This window comes from Aulonocara stuartgranti, assembly GCF_965226115.1.
Source record: "Aulonocara stuartgranti genome assembly, chromosome: 4".
NCBI lineage: Eukaryota > Metazoa > Chordata > Actinopteri > Cichliformes > Cichlidae > Aulonocara > Aulonocara stuartgranti.
In genome coordinates this window covers 20525224-20546793 of record NC_138942.1, presented here as the reverse complement: position 1 = coordinate 20546793, position 21570 = coordinate 20525224, and the positions used below count along the sequence as shown (strand labels likewise).

At 42.1% G+C, this 21570-nt stretch overlaps 1 long non-coding RNA gene across 6 annotated transcripts; it reads left to right on the top strand.

The window, feature by feature from the left end:
- Nucleotides 1–470: 470 nt before the first annotated feature.
- On the top strand, nt 471–10414 carry LOC309704401. Of its 6 annotated transcripts, none has more exons than XR_014276247.1 (7): nt 478–780; nt 861–1235; nt 2169–2215; nt 2525–2671; nt 4797–4929; nt 6410–6516; nt 7776–10414. It is a non-coding gene; the product is annotated as an uncharacterized lncRNA (long non-coding RNA). The 6 variants fall into 6 exon arrangements; XR_014276248.1 differs by having other exon boundaries at nt 489–780; nt 6410–7828; nt 8163–10414; XR_014276243.1 differs by having other exon boundaries at nt 471–780; nt 861–1288; nt 2602–2671; nt 6410–10414.
- Nucleotides 10415–21570: the final 11156 nt, after the last annotated feature.

The window sequence follows — 21570 nt, the reverse complement described above, 5'->3', positions numbered from 1 at the left end:
AGGAGCAGTATGGATTAGATCTATGAAACGAATTAATTTAGTTTCACAATCGGTAAGGACCATATTACTATGTAACATAAAAAAATGAATTTGATAGTTGTACAACACATTAGAAAAAAGAACTTGCATTTAAATGTATTGTCCTTAGTTCCTTAAGCAGCAATTTATGGATTATTGGTAGCATGCGTGTGAAGTAATCGAGTGGTGTCGTTATAGCAATGTGGCCAAATATCGCATCAATCACAGCAATCACATCAATCTGTTCCCAAAGTCAAGGTGTGTGTCACGTGTCACGGGGTGGAAAGGGACAAGTTATCTAGGGTTTTTTACTATGCATGTTTTGCTGTGTTTTACCTTTTCAATATTTTAATATTGTACACTGGTTTATTTTTATGAGTTTTACTGCATGTTTTTTATGGTATTTATTTGGTGACTTGTCCTGGAAAGACTCCGCCCCTACCTGATTATAAACCTGATCACACCTGGGAGGTCACAGAGGCCAATAAGAGGGCCTGGCAGACCATGGAGAAAGAGGCTTGAGAGACGGGCAGGCGTGAGTGGTGTCAGGCGGCGGCGCCTGCAAGCCCGGAGGGCTGGTGGAGCTTGGCGTTCAGGAGAGGAGGATACAGTGCCAGCAACACGGAGCGAGCGGTCCGACTGCTGCAGCAACAGGAGGCCAGATTACGTGTCTGCAGGGAATTAGAGGCGGCGAGGCGGGCCGGTGCCGATTGGCGGTTACAAAGAAGCGGCGGGCAGAGTTAAGAGCTCTGCCCACCCGGGGTAAGTCTTTTGACTTGTCCCCTTTAATGAATTATAGCTGCCTAAAAGAATAGTGACTACCGCTGCCTTCCTTTCTTTAGCGCACCGGGGCGCAGAACGCGGAGAGGAAGGCGAGGACGCCGCCGGGTTTCCCTCCTGCACCGCTTCACTGGATTTTTAATTCTTAGTGACTCTTATACACTCAAAGTGAAATTTGGTGGTTTATTGCATTTACAAGACTCTAACATGTAATTTGAACACAATGAATTTATGTTTCTAAGGTGAACGTAATAAAATCATATAAGATCTACATGAAATTCACCAACTAGCACCTCTTAAATTCTTGTTGATATGACATGATAAAATCTAACAAGAGTGGTTAGCTGCCTTAAAGACTCGCGATATCACAAGATCACGTGAGATTCTAAACAAGAGGCAGGAAAGCACATGGTTTGCTCCACAGTCCTCTTGGAAAGGTAAGAGTGAATCTATCTTCATCCATCTTGATGAAAATACTTTTTGCACAAAGGTATCATTAGTTTGTCGATTCTTTTCAGTTCTATTTATTCACATTTGTTCTTTTGTTGTTGTTGTTGTTGTTTTGTTTTTTTTAATCTGTTTATGCCATTCTAGCTAGCTAACACGGCAGCACGGTGGTTAGCACTGTTGCCTCACAGCAAGAAGGTCCTGAGTTCAATTCCAACATCAGGCCGGGGTCTTTCTGTGTGGAGTTTGCATGTTCTCCCCGTGTTTGCGTGGGTTCTCTCCGGGTACTCCGGCTTCCTCCCACCGTCCAAAGACATGCAGCTTGTGGGGATAGGTTAATTGGATAATCCAAATTGCCACTAGGTGTGAATGTGCGAGTGAATGTGAGTGTGAATGGTTGTCTGTCCCTGTGTGTTAGCTCTGCGACAGACTGGCGACCTGTCCAGGGTGTACCCCGCCTTTCGCCCTATGACAGCTGGGATAGGCTCCAGCGCCCCCCGCGACCCTGAAAAGGATAAGCGGAAGCGAATGGATGGATGGATGGATAGCTAGCTAACACATTAGTGCAAGAATATAGCACAATGTCATGCTAGCATGATAGCCTAATATGAAAGACTTAGCTACTCCAAATATAGATATTGTTTATAACTTAAACTCTGCACATAAGCTAGTTTGGCTCTACCACAGAGACTGTTGTGATAAATTTACATTTTACGTGTGGGTTGTTGAAATTTGTAAGTTGCAACTGATGGAGAGTGGTTTATTTAACAACTTGTGTTTTTAGTACACTGAGGAGGAAAGACAAAACATGAACAGATATGTTTTCCTGTTTTGTTTTTTGTTTTTTAAATTAAATATTTTTCTACTTAAACTTAGACTTGCAGTTCCCTCCTGTAAAGATAATAAATGTTTAATCTTATCAGGTGGTGAAAGGTCTGGAGAGCTGGCAGGCCCGTTCATCAAATTCATGGTGAGCTAATATTTTTCTTAAATTATCACATTCCCATGTTAAAAATTTAATATATTCATTTGTAAGTGACATAGTTTTGAGACCAAGAAAACATTGCATTCTGATTTTATGTACACATCATCTAAACTTTCTTGAATTGGGGGTATGGCATGATTAAATTAATACAAAGTAAAAAACAATATTAGAATGACAGAATTGTCTAAAATGCATGAATACTATTTGAAAAGATTAAGACTGTAAAACAATAGCCTCTGTATTTCTCACAAATTCCTGGTAATTCAGTTAAAAGTTCTTTAATCCCACTGCTAGGTCGTTGAGATGGATTTCCGTATATATTTGTTTCCCCCCCCCCCCCCCACTCTGTGTACTGATGCTGTTGAAATCAGAAGAGAATACATCGCCAAAGGTCTTTGCGTGTACCTGAATGAAGATCCTGAGCTGGTGAAGGATTACCTGGTATGTTAACTTGCCTGTATCCTTAACTAAGGAGATGATCAAAGATAAGCTTGAACTACATGCAAAAAGTTTCAGGGGATGGGGTTTTCCTATAAATTACCGGTGGCTGTAAAAAAAATAGCTTTTAAAATGGGAAAAGTAAGAGCTTTAAGTTTCTCACTGGATACTACACGTAGGGCTACTCGATTATGGCAAAAATGATAATCACTATTATTTTCACTGAAATTGAGGTCTCGATTATTTGACGATATTTATTTAACCCTTTAAGACCTACTATAGAACAAAGTCCGCCAGAGCTTATATTATTTTTTTACATGTTATAGTGCCATTGGGAGCATTTCAAGTTGCTATACATCAATACAACTGTTATAGCCCATATTTTAATAATATGTATGCATTAAGTCCATAGTAACTACATTAAAATGGAGCACTGTAACAAAAAATAATTTCCCCCAGGGATCAATAAAGTATTCTGATTCTGATTAATTGCAAAAAGTGCAATAAACTACAAAAAAATTGAAAATCGTTTTTTACATATATTTCTACTTGGAGAAATTTAAGAGGTTTATCCCTCAAAACTTTAAATGCAAAAAATAGTTTACAACAACAGGAAATTTATTTTGAGTGTCTTCATAGTTTTATTTTGGAGATAAAGCAATTTTTATATACTGCAGGGAAAACAATCCTATGATTCAAATTTGCAAAGAAAACAGCATGTGCATCAAAATAAACTATTTCCAGCAGTGCAATATGAGTTCTAAGCATCCCAGAAACTATTCAGTAAAGTCTAACATGACTTATAAAAACACCAGTATAGGTGTTTAAGGCCTACAAGTAAAAAAACTACAGTTTCCGCGAAGATGACGTCACTTCGGGTTTCTGGCAGGAAATGGCGGACGTGCGATAGTTCGCGCTGACGTCTGTTTCAATGTGGGAAGTGTTGCGAACAGCTGATCAAATCGGCAAAGCGTGTTTCTGGAATATTATGTGTTTGTTCCTGCTAGTGCGTTTTGTGCAATTTTTGCAACCGTGACCTAGGACAAGCTGATAGCATAAGATGTAAGTACGACTCCTCTGGTTTCATATGCAAAAAATTATTGCGCTAGCTTACGCGGTTCCGGTTCTACAGGGATTTAAAAATAGTTACGCAAAACGGAGCATGCCCGCTCTGACTGTAAAGGTTAACAATAACAATGTATTGAATAATGACTTTAACAAATAATATAAAATAGTGTGCAAATACTGATAACAGTGCAAATGTTTGCAATATAAGAAATAAATGTAAACATCTGTTTAGTGAACTTTGCAGTGGTGCAGCTACAACACCGTAGCAAAGTTTACACACGATGTCTGACTCGGCGAACCCATAATGTTTCCACACCACTGAAGTTTTTTTTGTTTTTGTTTTTTTACCCCTCTTTTCAACCAACGGCAGTCACTCTCCTCTCCAAATAACTTCTGCTTAGCTTTCCGAGCTTCCCTCGGGTCCTCTTAATTGTTGTGACGCGTGTTGGAAACAAGAGGTGCGCTCGATTTGCCACACGGAGCAGCGCGAGAGTAAAGCACGAGGGAGGGGCTAATAATCGGCTCAGTCACTTTTAATGATCGTTGAAAGCCCAGATCGTAATCGTGATTAAAATTCGATTAATTGAGCAGCCCTAACTACACGCACCATTCTTGAGTGTTTTATACTATCATTATTATAATATCATTATAACCTCATTCATACAAGATTTTTATGTAACATTTACACTTCAATGGATGTATCAGGAGCAACTTGGGGTTCAGTGTGTTACCCATTGATAGTTTTAGTATCAGATTAGAGAAGCCAGGGATTAAAGCAGTAGACAACTTGCTCTACCTCCTGTGCCACAGTCACCCCTATCACAACTCAAGATTTTGAAAGACAGAACATTGTTGAGGTATTGAATGAACTTCTCTTGAGTGAGGAAAAATATCGGGCAGTCATTTTTGATTACATTTACATTATTATAAGGCTTGAATGAATAAAGCTTTTAGGTATTTTACATTAATGTAAAACAGATGTACTTTTAAAACTGTTTGCAATGGACATTAGTGAGAAATCATTATCTTTTTTTTAAATTTGTTTGTTTTATTGTCACAGGAAGTTGATAGAAAGCATGGCCACTGCCATAGCAGAGACAGTCTTTGGAATCTGTGTCATTCGGTCAGAGGGTGCGGAGCCAGCGATGACCCTCAGGATGTTATGATTGTTCTAGAGGGGGTGGAAGTGATGGGTGAGTTGGGCAATGTAGTTTTTGCAGTGACAATGTTGCTTGGTCTGGTCTATTCACTGAACCTGAAATTTGCTAGAAATTGGAGAAAACAAAAAGATGTGTATGACAAATTTGTATTTACCTTTTAGATGTAATAGTGAAATGTATGTTAACCAGACTCTAGACTTTGTTAAATGCTCCAAAAAATTACTCTTTAAATTAACTTCAAATAATCATGGAAAGAATTTCCATGTGATTAAAGTGTTTTCTATTAGCATTAAAGACTTGTGTTGGAATAACTTAATTTGTATGAGTTGGTTTAACTCAATTAACTTAAGCTGGGACCAAATTTAGTAAATTAGTTGGAGAAAACCTGAATTGAGTTGGAACAAAACTCTTTGTTGGATCAACACTATTAAAATATATTGGATCAAAATGCAGTAAATACATTGATGAATCAATCTTTAATTAAGTTGGTCCGACTTGAGTGCATTAAGTTGGAGTAACAGAATTGCATAATGCTAAAATAAAGCAATTTAATCACGTGGAAATTCTTTCCATGATTTTTTTTTTTTTTGTTCATTTAAAGAGTTGTTTTTTTGTTTTAGTGTACCGTGGCGGACGCCACTGGACTTTTAATGTTGTGTTTTATTGATTTTTATTGTGTTGTCCCCTGGCCAGGGTTGTTTTAATTCATTTTATATTTTTAACTATAAATATCAATCTGTCAATCCTTTCCGTGGCCGGGTGAGGTTTCCCATGTTGAGTCAAATTAAGCCGCAGGCTCCACAGTTTTTAATTTGTGTGCTTTCCCTTGGCGACTCCACTGCTCTGTCCGTTTGGAGGAAGGTTTCCCTCCTTTAAAAACACTGTGGAAAAAATAAAATCACCTTTGCTCCGTTACACACGCAGGAGCGAACCGCAGCCTTGGGCTGTATATTTTGCCCCTTGGTTTAATTTCCAGTGGTCTTTGGCTATTGCATTGTGCATTAGCATATGCGAAGGGCCTGTCCCCCAGCTCCATCTGTCCTCCTCAGAAATGGCAGTAGTGGCCCTCTGATGCCCTCTACCCAGTCGGTGTAGAATTACCTGGCAGACATTGTAAAAACAGCCCCTTGCTGCTGCTGCTGCTGAAGGTTGAATGGCACTATTTGGGCCTCCCCCAACAGAAAAAGCAAGAACTGCGACTGTTCTCGCTCCCATCGGCTGCTCATGGTGCATGGCAGTCCGCAGCTCTCTCCTCCAGGCCCCAGCGTTCCAACTGAAATAGGGGAGGCATGATTGAACAATGGCTGCCAGCCATGCTGAACCCACAGCACCACCCCTGGATGTTGCCTTGCATGGAGGGAGAATAAATAACAGACTGTGACACTTGCACTTCGATTAGTTGATTAGTAGTGTATGATAGCAATAAATCAACAAAAGGATCAATGAGTGCATTTCTGGCTCTGGTCACACCCCTCATTCTATGATGTCATTCTAATGGTATCATGTTGTCCAGGTCATGGAGGATGCCATCAGACTGAACAATGCTGTGGACACTCATCCGGAGTATTTTAAGGATGAGGAGGAAGTGGAGGAAATTCAGGAGTCACCATAAAACGCGAGGTTTTTTCTGCCCTTTATCCCCGTCCCTCTTCTCCACTGTTTCTCCCCCCTCTTCCTTTCTCCCTTTTCTTTTCCTCATTCAAGTCAGTCCCGTATCTAGCGAGTGAAAATAAAAAATATAAAAAATAAAAAATAAGATGCAGCAATTTTACGAGGAAAATACTAAAAAACGAAGACAAAGCCAATGCTGCAGACAGAAAGTTAGAAGAGGTCATTGAAATGTATGATTCCAAAATAAAGCTTAAGAGAACAGTAAAAAATAGTAGTGTGGCCGTCAATGCGGTTAAAGAACGCGAGGAACAACATCAATCCTCGCAGTGTGGATTGAGGGTCTTTTGACCTGTAATACAAAGTTACAGGACCAAACTGAAGATTTAACAGATGAGAGAGCAAATGGGCAAAGCGAGTGAAAATAAACCATAAAAGATGAATCAAATAGACCATTACGGCAAGGCTGGGATGGTCAATTTGGTAAAGTAAATCCGTTGGGCATCTTTTCTCGCCTTCAGACAATAATTCTGATGGCCAAAGAACCAAACGGGACAGGCAAAAAAAAAGAATAAAATGCACTTGAGTTTGAAGTTGAGGAATAACTCAAAAGAAGCTATATGACAAGGGAGTGAATTATGGAAAAAAGAAAAAGTGATTGAAGTAGTTTTAAAAGAGTGACTTAGGAGTGCCCTCGTACTGAGTGATCAAAACCAGTGATCACTGTAGAAAGAAATAAAATAATTTAACAAGGTGGTAATGTTTGAACATGTATTTGTCTTGTCACAGCAACTTATTGAGAGATGACTGTGTGTGTGTGTGTGTGCGCCTCTCTTTCAGGAGAGGAAGCATAGCAGATTTGGATAGGAAATTTATAGTTTAGTGTTGATACGTTGTTGTAATGGGGTTATCTTATGCTGAATCTAAGTATGTTAAAGTGCATAAAGGGGGCGATTGTTGTGTGCAAATTGTGTGGTTTTAACAAGACTTTCGGTGTATTGAGGAGGTGAAATTACATGAGTTGACCTGGGAGTGTCAGGACTCTGGTGGCACAACTTTTTGTTTAAGATTTTTGAGGTTGTTGTGGAGATGGGTTGATTCTGTCAGTTAGGTTTGGGTTGTTTTTGTTTTTAATAGAGGGAGTTTTATTAAACATGGACGTCTAAGAAGGGGCCCATTATTTTTGTAACAGTGCACTTAAAGAAAACCTGTCAGGTGCTTGATGAGCTAATAATCAGCTCTCTTTTTTTTCTCATTTTTGTTCTAAGCAGGCCTGCAACAGTGAATAACAGCGGTGACAAATTCTCGGGAGAGCAAATATAAGGTGGGCTTTCCAGATTACAACTGGCTGAGGAGAAGGCTACCAGTGGGGACCTGATCAGATTGAAAGTCCCTGTCTAAAAGGAGGTATGGGTTCCCCAAGCGAATTCGGTCAGATAATGGGACCCATTTTAAAAACAAAGATTTGGCGGAGGCAGAACAGAGGCTGGGGGTGCAACACACGTTTGGAACTGTGTATCATCCTCAGTCCCAAGGGAAAGTAGAAAGGATGAATCTAAATTTGAAGAACAAAATTTGTGCTCAGACGGGGCTAAATTGGGTCGCATCCCTGCCCATTGCATTAATGATCATAAGATGTTCTGTTAACCAATCCACAGGCTTCACGCCGTACGAGCTGTTGACAGGACGACAGTTTCCAGGTCCCTGGACGGCAGTCCCGGCTGAAGAGAGTATAAAAAGTAACAGAACGCATGCAGAATATTGGAAAGAATTAAAAGCTCTTGTGTCTAGTTTCACACAACAGGTTGCAGCAGGAGTGACCACGGTGGACAGGTCCGACGCCAAGGTGGTGTGGCTGAAGGTCATCAAGCGAAAGTGGAAAGACCCGAGGTGGACGGGGCCATTTGAAGTGAACGCTCGTACCACAACAGCGGTCCAGTTGAAGGGGAAAGGCCAGACCTGGTTCCATTGGTCTCAATGTGCAGTGGCAGACGAGAGCTTGGTGGAGACAAGCTCATCCCCAAATAGTCTACCTGGGAAGTCGAAGAAAGAAGAGAAGGATCCGGGGCGTCTCTTCACTCAAAGAGGAGGTGCCAAAGAGGCGTGAAGCGTGATAGGCTGGGGCTCCAGCCTAGAGTTAGAGGAGAGTAGGGGAACCAAAACCATGGGCTTGTGGGGAGATTGGAAAATAACTGGGGTGTTGGCGTGCGTGAGTGTTCTAATGTTTCTTTGTTTTTTGGCAGACAGGTGAATTGCCCAGACGCAGAAGTCTACCCGCTTCAGAGTCCAAATTGATTGCGTTGCCAAGGAAGGTTAAGCGTGAAGTCTCAGGTAAAAGGGATGAGTGCCTCAGCATATATGGTGGACTAGAATTAGACTATGTTAATGGGTCCACCACTTCATTCACGTTTGATTTGTGCAACGTTTTTATCTGTAAGGGAGCTGACAGTAGCTGGAGGGGATTTAATGTGTGGGTGTGTTGGGATTATGCTGTGAACACATATTGTGAAAGGGGAAGTCGTCCTTATGCCAATTGGTGTCGGAACTGGGATCAGGTAAAAGGTTACACTGGGGAAGATTGGGAGGCGTCAGAGCAGGGGCCAGAGAATGAGCTAAAACTTCAGAGAGATTATAGTCCGGCCCAGAATCCATTGACCTTGTCAATGGGGAACTGGTGGCGTCAAAATTCCTTATATTTAGTTCTGGGTGTGGAAACTGTAGGGATAGATCCAAAAAGGTTAATAAAAGTTAATTTTCTTAGTAAAGCTAAACCAATGAGGCCTGTAGTAAGGGACAATGGGACATCACTGATAAAAATTAACCAAAACTCAGATAGGAAGGTAGTTGCAGTTGACTACACTCGCCTGAAAAGATTTAATTGAACGTGCCACCGGATTCAGTGACAGCAATCTCTGGCTGGATTGGGTGGCTCAAAATGCTAGGGAACAGCATGTAGATGATTGTGTTGCCTGTGCTACAGCTAGACCTCGTTTGTTTACTGAGCCTGCGCCTCTGTATCCAGAGGATGAGTGGGGTTATAATTGCATGTTGAGATTAACTAGAGAAGCTGTGGCCACGGGTGACTGCATCACACTGTCAAGTTTATATCCACCAATTGACAAGCGTACGCAGACAGGTTCATTCATACCTAAACAAAATAATTACACCTGTTTTGAATTTTCTACGGACGCCGTGAAATACACTCTGGGAGAAATTGACCCTAGTTGGTGTGAGAGGACGCTCACGGGAAGGACCACAAATAATGTAAGTGACCCAAACACCATAATAGGTACATGGGCTAGAGGTGGGTTGTATTATTACTGTGGACATCACACCCTTTTGGTGCATGTTCCTTTGGGGAGTGTGGGGACATGTGCTATGGTGCGGTTAGGAGCACCATTGATGCTAATAGGGAGTAGGGTAAAAGCCATTCCACAACATGACACGCGTACATTGACAGTCAGATGTAGGAGACGCATGTTGAGGGAAAGAAGCACAACGGGTACACAGATTTATGACCCGAGAACTGACTCGCCTACCTGGATTGACTCGATTGGAGTTCCCAGGGGAGTTCCTGATGAATATAAATTAGTTAACCAAATAGCAGCAGGATTTGAAAGTGTGTTCCTATGGATAACTCCAAATAAAAATGTTGATCGCATTAATTATGTTCATTATAATTTGCTGAGGCTCTCAAACCTTACCAGGGACGCCATGGTGGGCTTTGCAGAACAACTGGGGGGGGAACATGCATGTTGTTTTTCATCTGCGGTGACGCATATTACTGGTCATCATATGTATGTTACACCCCAAGTATTGTTCGGGGAAGATCGCCGCTGTTTGAGTGATCGTGCTCTACTTCTCCCCCCCCATATATATTTCAATAAAATCCTTGTTTTGACGCACCTTATTGGGACTTTGTAGTCGTTTGTCTTTTCTTCAAAATACGAATCGGGACAATAATAGCGAGTCAATCCAGTCCAAAAGCATAAAGAACTATTTTACTATGACAAATAAAACAAATGAATGAGCTCATTTTGCTGAGAGTGGAGAATCTGATTACTTGCGCGGGAGGCTCCACTATTAGCAATACCTGGTGTGAATACATGGTGTGGATGTGTGTGTGACTGGATGAAGGTGGGGATGAATAAATGTGGACAAACCACTTGCCATGCCAGCAAGAGAAAGGGTTTGCTTTGCTTTTGCCATAAGCAAGGGGAGTGGAAGGCTTAATTCTGGCGATGTTGATTTTGGGTTGCTGATGTTTGCTTTGAGAAAATTTCTGTTTTATTGACTGGGGTTAGATTATGGTATTATAGTATATTGTTGGGAGAATGCTAAAGGGGAAACATTTTTTTGATATAACTCATGTTACCATTAACTGAAGAAACACATGACTGATAACTGTTCTAAGTTTATTTTTATAACACAGATTGGATCATAAGGGGGAAAACTGAGTATGGAATGTGAAGTTCAGGTTTTGTTTTTAGGAAGTTCCAAGGATGCAGGCTGTGGATAGAGCCGGGAGTTCGAAAAGATGTGACATGATGATTAAATGGATTTCATTCCTTAAAGACAGGTTTGCAGGGTCGGAGCAAATATACCTGAGAGGAGGATTGCTGAGGTGTTTTGAGGGATGATATGACTAACTGTATTTTTCTTTTAATTTCCTAAGCTTGGGTGGAGCATTTTTAGTTTGACACATGAGATGTGTCAAAAAAGGGGGAATTTAAGGTTTAATTTGAAATGGGTTTTAGGATTATTTTATAACTTTTGGGGTTTTTGATCATTTAGAGATGGTAAAACTGAAGCAGAAATTGTTACTCTAACGGTCCTAGGGACAGAAAATGGTCCCGCCCGATCAGCGGGCGAAGCCGCTGCTGCACGCCGGAAATGAGGCTTCATTTCCCGCAGGTCTGTCAAAGCAGCCCGCTGTTGCTCTTGCTGTTTTCCAGCCCCGGGTCAAATGTGGAGCAAGGGCGCCACCCGGTGGACAAATAAAATTACAATTCTAAGGCCTCTTGTCCAAAACAAAAACGAAACCTAAGCCGTCACCCAGATGTTAACGGTAATAATTCTGCAGTGAAAAATAGCGTTTATAATGGCTTTCAATGGGGCACAAATCAACCCTAAGCCCAATAGTGTAAGTTTATTTGTAGCTTAGCCACTGAAGCTAATTGAAGGAAGTCGGACTTGAATTTTGAAATAAAATCATATCAAACTTTTTTTTTTTTTTTTTTTTTTTGGAGAATTTGGCTATAGTCCATTCAACACTGTGCAAATGGCATGTAATCAAAATTTGAAAATAGCCACAAATCGACCCAAGACCCTCCAGGGGTAAGGAGCAAAATGAAATAAAAAGGCTATACCAAAAACGGGTTATAACATAGGAAATGTGAGTGTTAAAATGAAGTTGGTGTTAACACACAGGAGTTGTTTTTAGGCAGCATTTAGCTATGATAAAATGTATGCATGAGTAATTGCTTATATGCTTAAACTTAATTGATTAAAATGGTTGTTCTCTCTTGGATCTTTTAGTAGAATAGGCGCTTATAATGATTTTCTTGTGAAAGGTGACTTTAGATCAGAGTTAAGGCACTTGCAGCAGCGACAGTTTTGTGTACAGGATGTTGATGATCAGATAAGGCGAGCAATAGGAAACATGCAGGGACGTGAAAGCAGCGCTTAAAATGATGAGTAACGTTGAAGAGTGTGTATATATATATATATATATATATATATATATATATATATATATATATATATATATATATATATATGTGTGTGTGTGTACACATATTTTACAAATTAAATAGAGTCAACAATAAATAAAATATATAAAAATATACAGAGTTGAGACATGTGCAAAACAGTGGCGTTACTGTACAGTATGGAGTGCATAATGTTAAAGTTCCAGTAGTGAAGCTGAGGTGTCTATGAAGTGTTCAGCAGTCTGATGGCCTGATGGAAGAAGCTGTCTCTCAGTCTGCTGGTACGGGACCGGATGCTGCAGAACCTCCTTCCTGATGGAAGCAGTCTGAACAGTTTATGGCTGGGGTGACTGGAGTCCTTGATGATCCTCCCCGCTTTCCTCAGGCACCGCTTCCTGTAGATGTCTTGGAGGGAGGGAAGCTCACCTCCAATTATCCGTTCAGAGCACCGCACTACTCGCTGGAGAGCTTTGCAGTTGTAGGCGGTGCTGTTGCCATACCAGGTGGTGATGCATCCAGTGAGGATGCTCTCAATGGCACAGTGATAGAAGGTCCTGAGGATGCGGGGGCTCATGCCGAATCTTTTCAGTCTCCTGAGAAAGAAGAGGCACTGCTGCGCCTTCTTCACTGTTTTGTTTGTGTGTACTGACCACGTAAGATCCTCAGCCAGATGTACACCAAGGAACCGGAAGCTGCTCACTCTCTCCACAGCAGCGCCGTTGATGGTGATGGGGGTGTGTACTTCTCTGCACCTCCGGAAGTCCACTATCAGCTCCTTTGTCTTTGCGACGTTGAGTGTGAGATGGTTGTCTTGACACCAGTGGGTCAGGGCGCTGACCTCCTCCCTGTAAGCCGTCTCATCACCATTGGTGATAAGACCCACCACTGTAGTGTCGTCCGCAAACTTCACAATGATGTTGGAGTTGTTAGTGGCTGTGCAGTCGTAGGTGTAGAGTGAGTACAGGAGAGGGCTCAGTACACACCCCTGTGGGGCACCAGTGTTCAGTGTGATGGGGGATGAGGTGATGCTGCCCAGTCTGACCACTTGGCGTCTGTCAGACAGGAAGCTAAGGATCCAGCTGCAGAGGGAGCTGCTCAGTCCTAGATCCTGCAGTTTCCTGTCCAGCTTCGAGGGAACGATGGTATTGAATGCTGAGCTGTAATCTACAAACAGCATTCTCACATACGTGTCTCTCTTCTCCAGGTGTGACAGGGCAGTGTGTAGTGTCAAGGCTATGGCATCATCAGTGGACCTGTTGTGGCGGTATGCGAACTGTAGAGGGTCCAGTGACCGAAGCATTTGCTTACGATGGGGGTCAGGGCTACAGGTCGCCAGTCGTTCAATGAGGAGATGGTGGAGGATTTGGGTACAGGGACGACGGTGGCCATTTTGAAGCAGGCTGGGACTACAGACAGAGAGAGGGAAAGGTTGAAGATGTGCGTGAACACTGCAGCCAGCTGAGCCGCGCATGACTTGAGGACGCGGCCGGGAATCCCGTCCGGACCAGTAGCTTTGCGTGCGTTCACCTTCCTGAAGCACTTCCGCACATCCTCCTCAGACACAGTGTGCGCACTGACGTCATCCGCGGTGCGCACACTGTCCGGTCTCATGGTGTTCGCTGTGTCGAATCTAGCGTAGAATACGTTTAGATCCTCACACAGAGAGGCCGTGGTCTGCGGTGTGCTGGTTTTCCCTCTAAAGTCTGTGATCGTGTTTAGTCCCTGCCACATACTCCGAGGGTTGTCGAACTGTTGCTCCACCCTGTCCCTGTACTCACGTTTGGCTGCTTAGATAGTCTTCCGGAGTTGGTAATGTGCGTGTTTGTAGTCCGATGTGTTCGCGGAGGCAAAGGCGGTGCTCCGTGCCGCCAGTGCCGCGCGAACATCTCCGTTAATCCAGGGTTTTTGATTTGGGAAGGATTTAACTGTTCTGGATGGGACGACATCTTCCACGCATTTCCTGATAAATCCGCAGACTGAGTCTGTGTACTCGTCAATGTCCCTAGCAGCCACGTGAAACATTTCCCAGTCCGCGTGATCAAAACAGCACCGCCCTCCGGGTTGGAGCTTCCTGTTTCAGCTTCTGCCTGTAGGCGGGCAGGAGCAGGATGGAGCGGTGATCTGATTGGCCGAATGGGGTGCGGGGGAGGGCTTTGTACGCATCCCGGAAAGAGATGTAGCAGTGGTCGAGTAGCCGGTCTCCACGAGTGTTAAAATGGATGTGTTGGTGGAGTTTGGGTGAGACTTTCTTCAGGTTTCCCTTATTAAAGTCTCCGGCTGTGATAAACGCTGCCTCTGGGTGTGCGGTTTCCTCACTGCTGATCGCGCTGTACAGTTCCCTGAGTGCTCGGTCAGTGTCGGCTTGTGGGGGAATGTAAACAGCCGTAATAATCACTGCTGTAAATTCCCTCGGTAGCCAGAATGGCCGGCACTTAATCATCAGGTACTCCAGGTCCGGTGAGGTCCAGGTCCACTTATGCTTACTCCAAGCACCGCTGCGAGTTTGGCCGTCAGTGTCAGTTTTCGGATTCGCCTGCTGAGCTGCTGGTGGAGATCCACCCGGACCCAGTGGCGTGTCTAGAAAATTTTTGTTGGGGGGCCAGGTAGGGGCACAGATTTGGAGAAGGGTGGCAGATGTAATTGGCAGATAATGTTTTTAAAAAAAAAATCTACCAACCGTTAACCATAATTCAATAATCCTATAAACCTAATAACCGAATGCGCTTTTAATTCTTATTAGAATGAGATTTTAACCACTATGGTGCAAAGTTTTTAGATACTGCGTTGATAAAGTACAAGAGATACAATCAGTGCTTTGTCAGTGTTTACTCAGCATTCAAGGACAGCAATATTTGCATAATATTTTTACTGACATATAGTGCACATATGTTTTGGGCAAAAACATTTTTGAATATTAAAATACGAACATTTGTAACAAAGAATTGACAAATTAGCCAATGCCAATGCAAAACCAATGCCTATTAAAAAAAAGAAGATAATCTTCTCACAAACTGGTGTTTGATTTTGAAACAGGAAAAAAGTGGGGAAACAACTGAAAAGACTAACATTTGAATAAAACCTGAAAGCAAGTAAATACTTTCTATGCTGCCTTATGGTAAACTTTGGTAATATTGATCAAGAACAACACTGGCTGATGATGAAATACAGTCAGCTGGCATGGTGACACTGCCAGTATTAACCTGCAGGGCTGGACTGGGACAGAAAATCAGGCATTTTGACTAGAGACCGGCCCACCAGGTATTAAAGCCATAAAGACTTTGACTGAAAACAAATGCTGTTGTGACAGTGATGTACACTGTCTTGTTGGTATATGTATGATTTCTATACATTTTACGTCAGATAAAAACTTTGGTTGTAAGATTTAGATAATTATTTAATAAAAGCTAGATATTTTAAATGAGAATAAGAAAGAAAAGTATTTCTTTGTGCCCCACCTTTCCCTGTTAATGCCCTACCTGGCCCCCTGGCAAAACTTTCCTAGATCCACCCCTGCACAGTTGCCAGCTGTCAGCTACATAAAAAAGGATCCTGGTGTTATTTGTGTCTCAGAAACAGTTCATAACTTCCCTTCAACTCATTCATGTGAACTAAAAGGTAAACCTGTTTCTCCATCACCTGTTCAGCTCTGATGATTCAGTAAGGACATCTCCTGGTTTCATCTTCATGTTTCCCTCTCACCACATATCCAAACCGATATCATGACCAGCAGCTTTTACAGCTGTGACTCCAGCAAACATCAGCTGATACTAGAAAGTAATATCAAATAAATTCTAACAACAGCTGATCAAGCTTAAATGTGCTGCTGTTGTTTAGCGCGACATCTGCTGGTTTCCTCTTTCTGGCGCAAAGTGGGCGATAAATAAACAAGGGAGAAAAGCCAATCAGCTGATCATTGATCAGTTTCATGATTGAAGTAGCAACAGGAGAGGCAGGGGAGAGGATGAGAGGAGAAGAGGCAGCTGTGCAGCGTAACGACAGAATAACTCCAGCTTTGTGTCTTTTTTTCATTATAGCGAAAGTCCGGGACAAACTGTGTTCCTTCTCAGCTCAATACGAAACGTGTAATATTTTCTCTGAATGAGGGACCATTCCATTTTTTTAAAGAGCCGTTGGCAACTCTACTAACTAACCTTATGAATAAAATAAAGTTCACTATCAGTAACGTCATAGCACCCACCCAGCTGTATATAAACTCTGTCAAGCTGGCTAGAACCAGTACTAGTTATTGCAACTGAGGGTAAAAAGTCAGCACAACGAAAATAAACTCCACCTAAACTTGGTTTATATCTGACCCAGATAGACTGCAGGTCATAACTTCTTACCTGAAGTTCAGTTCACCTGACACTCGGACTGGCGGTGTTCCAGATCTACTGGCGTTTAGATCAACTGGCGTTGGTCGAACAGATGTGTGGCAGTCTTGCGTTTCAGGAGCTGCTACCGACAAACCAGCAAAAAAACGCCAAATGTGTCATCTGTGACACTTGTGAGGTTATCTCAAACACACTCCGTCAGTCTTGATGCTGTTGAACAACAAAATGTTTAAAATGTGGCGAGTTTATCTGGTGATATCCTCATTCGCGACGCGATCGCGAAAACAGCAAACAATTAACACCACGCCGATGTTGTTCACAGGACAGCAAGAGTAAACGATCGGGAGACTCTTGTCGTCGTTATCGTTCCGCTCGCACGGTTTATTTCTCCGATTTCAGCGTTTTTGCTTCACAACTACAGCGAGCAGTTTACTTTGTGCACTAACATGGAGTCGAGTCAACCAGCGCCACCTCTGGCCAAGTGCCACAGCCTACAGCCAGATCAACCTGTGACACACATCTGCACCACGTTTGAATTCGTGTCATGCACATTTGTACCTTTCAACTGTGTCTGTTTGTGCGTCATGCAAATAAACCTTTGAAAAGAATGAAATGACACTAATATTTCACTAGTGTTGTAACATCACATGTCGTTAGCGTAGTCTGTCTGTGTCTTTTCTCTGCGAACAAACATTTTAGAGTTGGTTGTTATATACAGTGTGGTTAATCTAATAAACATTTGTAAGGAGATGGCAGTTACTGTGAATGTACAGCAGGTGATTAGTAATAAACAGTCAGACAATGACTCTGACAATCTCATTCAATCTTGCAGATTGCACCTTCTGTGGAAAGTGGTACCACACAGTGTGTGTGGACTTTCCCTGTGCCGAAGGCGACTACAAATGTTGTGGGTATTAAATAAACAGTAAAAATTGATCCCTGTTGTCTTTGCTTACTGATTGTTTTTAGTGTTGACAATCCACATTGCTGCCATTGCATCTTTCAACATGTTTGTGGGTAGATTTGGATGTACCCGGGGTAAGTGCAGCCACTCAGCCTCTACTCACTGTGATCATAGCAGCAGGTGCAGATGTGTCACAAGTTAATCTAGTAGTAGGCTGTGGCACTTGGCCACAGGTGGCAGCAGTGGACTGACCCCCATTTGAAACTGCTCCAGCTGCTGTGTGATAGTGGATCTGCTACAAATTGAAGATCATAAGCAAGTTTTGGAAATGAACCCTTGTATTATGTTGAAGAACAAAAAAATGACATTTTGTTGCGGGTCATTTTGACCCGTACTGTGTAAATCCACTCAGAATTATCCAAAAACTGCAATAAAACAATAGCACCTTTATTTTCGATTAGATAAACATGTAGAACACAGACATACAACAGTTAGACTTTCCATAACTATTTTAGGAACAATTTGGTTTTTCGTTCTTACAAACACATTTCTTTTGAACTTGCCCAACGTTCTCAGTTTTTCAATGCTCAACATTTTCGATTTTGTCCACATGATGGACAGAATGTAACGGTGTGCTTTCTGCAGATGTACTTCTTGCATTTCTCACAAAAAGTGCTTGTTTTCAAACAGGAACCTTCCTAACTAAGATTTAAAACAAAAGATTTCTACGTCTCCTACAGTCTCACAAACAGATGACAAAGCAAGCGACACACCTGAGTCACTGACTTTCTTATATCAGAATCAGAATCAGAATGGGTTTTATTGCCAAATGTTGAGCGGGTTTACAACATTAAATTCAAAAATTCAAATTCAAATTCAAATTTTATTTGTCACGTACACAGTCATACACAGTACGATATGTAGTGAAATGCTTGGACAACTGCTCGTGACCTAAAGAGAACAAAAAAGGAAAAGGCTATGAATAAGATAGGAAATAAATATGAAAAATTAAAAAGGGTAAATTTAACTAGGAAGGAATAAAATATAAATTAAGGTTAAAAATGAAATAACTGTACAACAAAATACACAATATAGAACTATATAAGAATGTATGAAGAAATCTAAATATAAATAAATATATACACAATAACAGCAGCTGTACAAGTATTAACCGGAAATGAAGAATATAGTGACCAGTGTTGTGCAAAAACAATGTCCAGAAAGTCCAGTGTGTGTGTAAGAACCATATGTGTGGGTCAGTACTGTGTGGTGGTGTGATTGAGAGACCGTATCGCCTGCGGGAAGAAGCTCCTCCTCAGTCTCTCTGTGTTGGTCTTCAGGGAGCGGAATCGCTTTCCTGACCTCAACAGAGAGAACAGTCTGTTGTTGGGATGGCTGAGGTCCTTCACGATCTTCCTGGCCTTGGTCCAGCACCGCCTGCTGTAGATTGAGTGCAGGTCAGGGAGCTCGGAGCGGATGGTGCGCTCAGCTGACCGCACAACCCTCTGTAGAGCTCGTCTGTCCTGCATGGTGCTGTTCCCGAACCAGGTTAAGATGTTTCCCGCCAGGATGCTCTCTATGGTGCACGAGTAAAAGTTCCTGAGCACCTTGGAGGGCAGTTGGAAGTCTCTCAAGCGTCTGAGGTGGTAGAGACGCTGTCGGGCCTTTTTCACCACGGTGTTGATGTGACAGGACCATGACAGGTCCTGCGTGATGTGAACTCCGAGGTATTTGAAGCTGTCCACTCTCTCCACTGGCACCAGTTTTCCAGATTCCTAATCTCCTTCAGGTAGGCCGTCTCGTTGTTATCAGAGATCAGGCCCACCACGACGGTGTCGTCAGCAAACTTGATGATGGTGGTGGAGCTGGTAGTGGCCACACAGTCATATGTGTACAAAGAGTACAGCAGGGGGCTCAGAACACACCCCTGGGGGGCTCCAGTGCTGAGAGTGGTGGAGGCTGAGACATGTCCGCCCATCCTTACTGCCTGTGGTCTGCCAGTTAGGAAGTTGGAGATCCACTGACACATAGATGAGCTGAGTCCCAGATGCTCCAGCTTGGTGGTGAGTGTGGAGGGAATTATGGTGTTAAATGCAGAGCTGTAGTCTATGAAGAGCATTTTAACATAATTCCCCCTTCTAGTTAGGAGTTAGGATATTAGGAAATTGCTGCGGTGCTTCAGTGCAAACATACTGTTATAAATTAAGCTTAAATAGACATGAAAATAAAAATAAGAATTAAAAGTGCTAAGTAGATAGATAGATATATACATGAGTGCAGGTGGTGATCAGTGCCAAACATGGAATGATGCAGTGAACACAGCGTAGGGCCATGTGTTAGTGGTGGGAATAGTCATATCCACTCACACTCACTGACTGTTTATTACTAATCACTGTGTAACTGCTGTGAATTCACAGTAACTGCCGTCTCCTTACAAATCTTCATTAGATTAACCACACTTATACAGACTGTATATAACTACCAACTCTCCAGCCATGTTGATGGATTGCCAATATTGGCTGGAAATATTCATTTCCAGGGAAAGGACACAGGCAGATGATGCTTACAGGATGTGATGTGACAACACTAATGAAATATTGATGTGTCATATTTGTCCAAGGCGTATTTCATTGTTATGGAAAAAGAGAATATCAAAATCATGATGACCAATTGGAGTGGTGATGTCTATGACTTTGTGTATATAATTTGGAATTTTGTACAAATGTAGGCCAATAAGGAATATATGATATCATTTCATTCATTTCAAAGGTTTATTTGCATGACGCACAAACAGACACAATTGAAAGGTACAAATGTGCATGACACGAATTCAAACGTGGTGCAGATGTGTGTCACAGGTTGATCTGGCTGTAGGCTGTGGCACTTGGCCAGAGGTGGCGCTGGTTGACTCGACTCCATGTTAGTGCACAAAGTAAACTGCTCGCTTTAGTTGTGAAGCAAAAACGCTGAAACCGGAGAAATAAAACGTGCGAGCGGAACGATAACGACGACAAGAGTCTCCCGATCGTTTACTCTTGCTGTCCTGTGAACAACATCGGCGTGGTGTTACTTGTTTGCTGTTTTCGCGATCGCGTCGCGCATGAGGATATCACCAGATAAACTCGCCACATTTTAAACATTTTGTTGTTCAACAGCATCAAGACTGACGGAGTGTGTTTGAGATAACCTCACAAGTGTCACAGATGACACATTTGGCGTTTTTTTGCTGGTTTGTCGGTAGCAGCTCCTGAAACGCAAGACTGCCACACATCTGTTCGACCAACGCCAGTTGATCTAAACGCCAGTAGATCTGGAACACCGGCGCGAAATTTGATTCCCTGGTAGCTGAATGCAGTTTACCGTTAGTGTATTAATGGTTTAATAAAATCACGTTTTTACATCCATTCCAAGGCCATTAACACACATGGGCAGCTGATAATAACGTTTAAAGGAAATATCTTGACGCCGCACTTGTTTAAAATATAACAAGGGTGTCGCAGCTGGGGTTTGATAGTCGCGTTTTAAGCAATGTGGGAACTTTTTCAGCATGTAATCTGAGCTTGTAATACGGTGTTATCACTATAAGTAATCGGTCTGAAAGAACAGACGGCAGAAACTGTCGGAAATCTGGAGAAAGGAGTCACCTTAGTAGTGAATATTAACACATTACAGCATTCTAGTCTTTTTTTTCTTCCAAACTTGAAAGGGCACAAAAGCATGCTCAGACTCTGCTCTCCTGTGTCCAGTAGTCCCAAACAAACATCTAAATTTAAAAATGAAAACTTTGCATATCGAGAGGATTCACTCTAAAGATTTGGTTTATTTTATTTAATTTACTGATTTTTTTTAAATGAATATTTCTTTGAACTGAAAGAAGTTGTACAAAAGGTTTTAATGTGTGTGATATACGGTTTTTACCCATGTAAAAATGTGGTGATAAATATCCTTACATTGAATTTAGAGTTTGTACTACCATTTATCTTGCAGACAATGAGGTTGATGGTGACACAGTTGACTGCGGTCTTACTGAGACTATGGTTGCATACCTTTTCCAAGGATCCTTCAAAAAGCAGGTTAAATTCAACCAGTTTGTGTCAAGGATGAAGGAATCTTCAGTCAG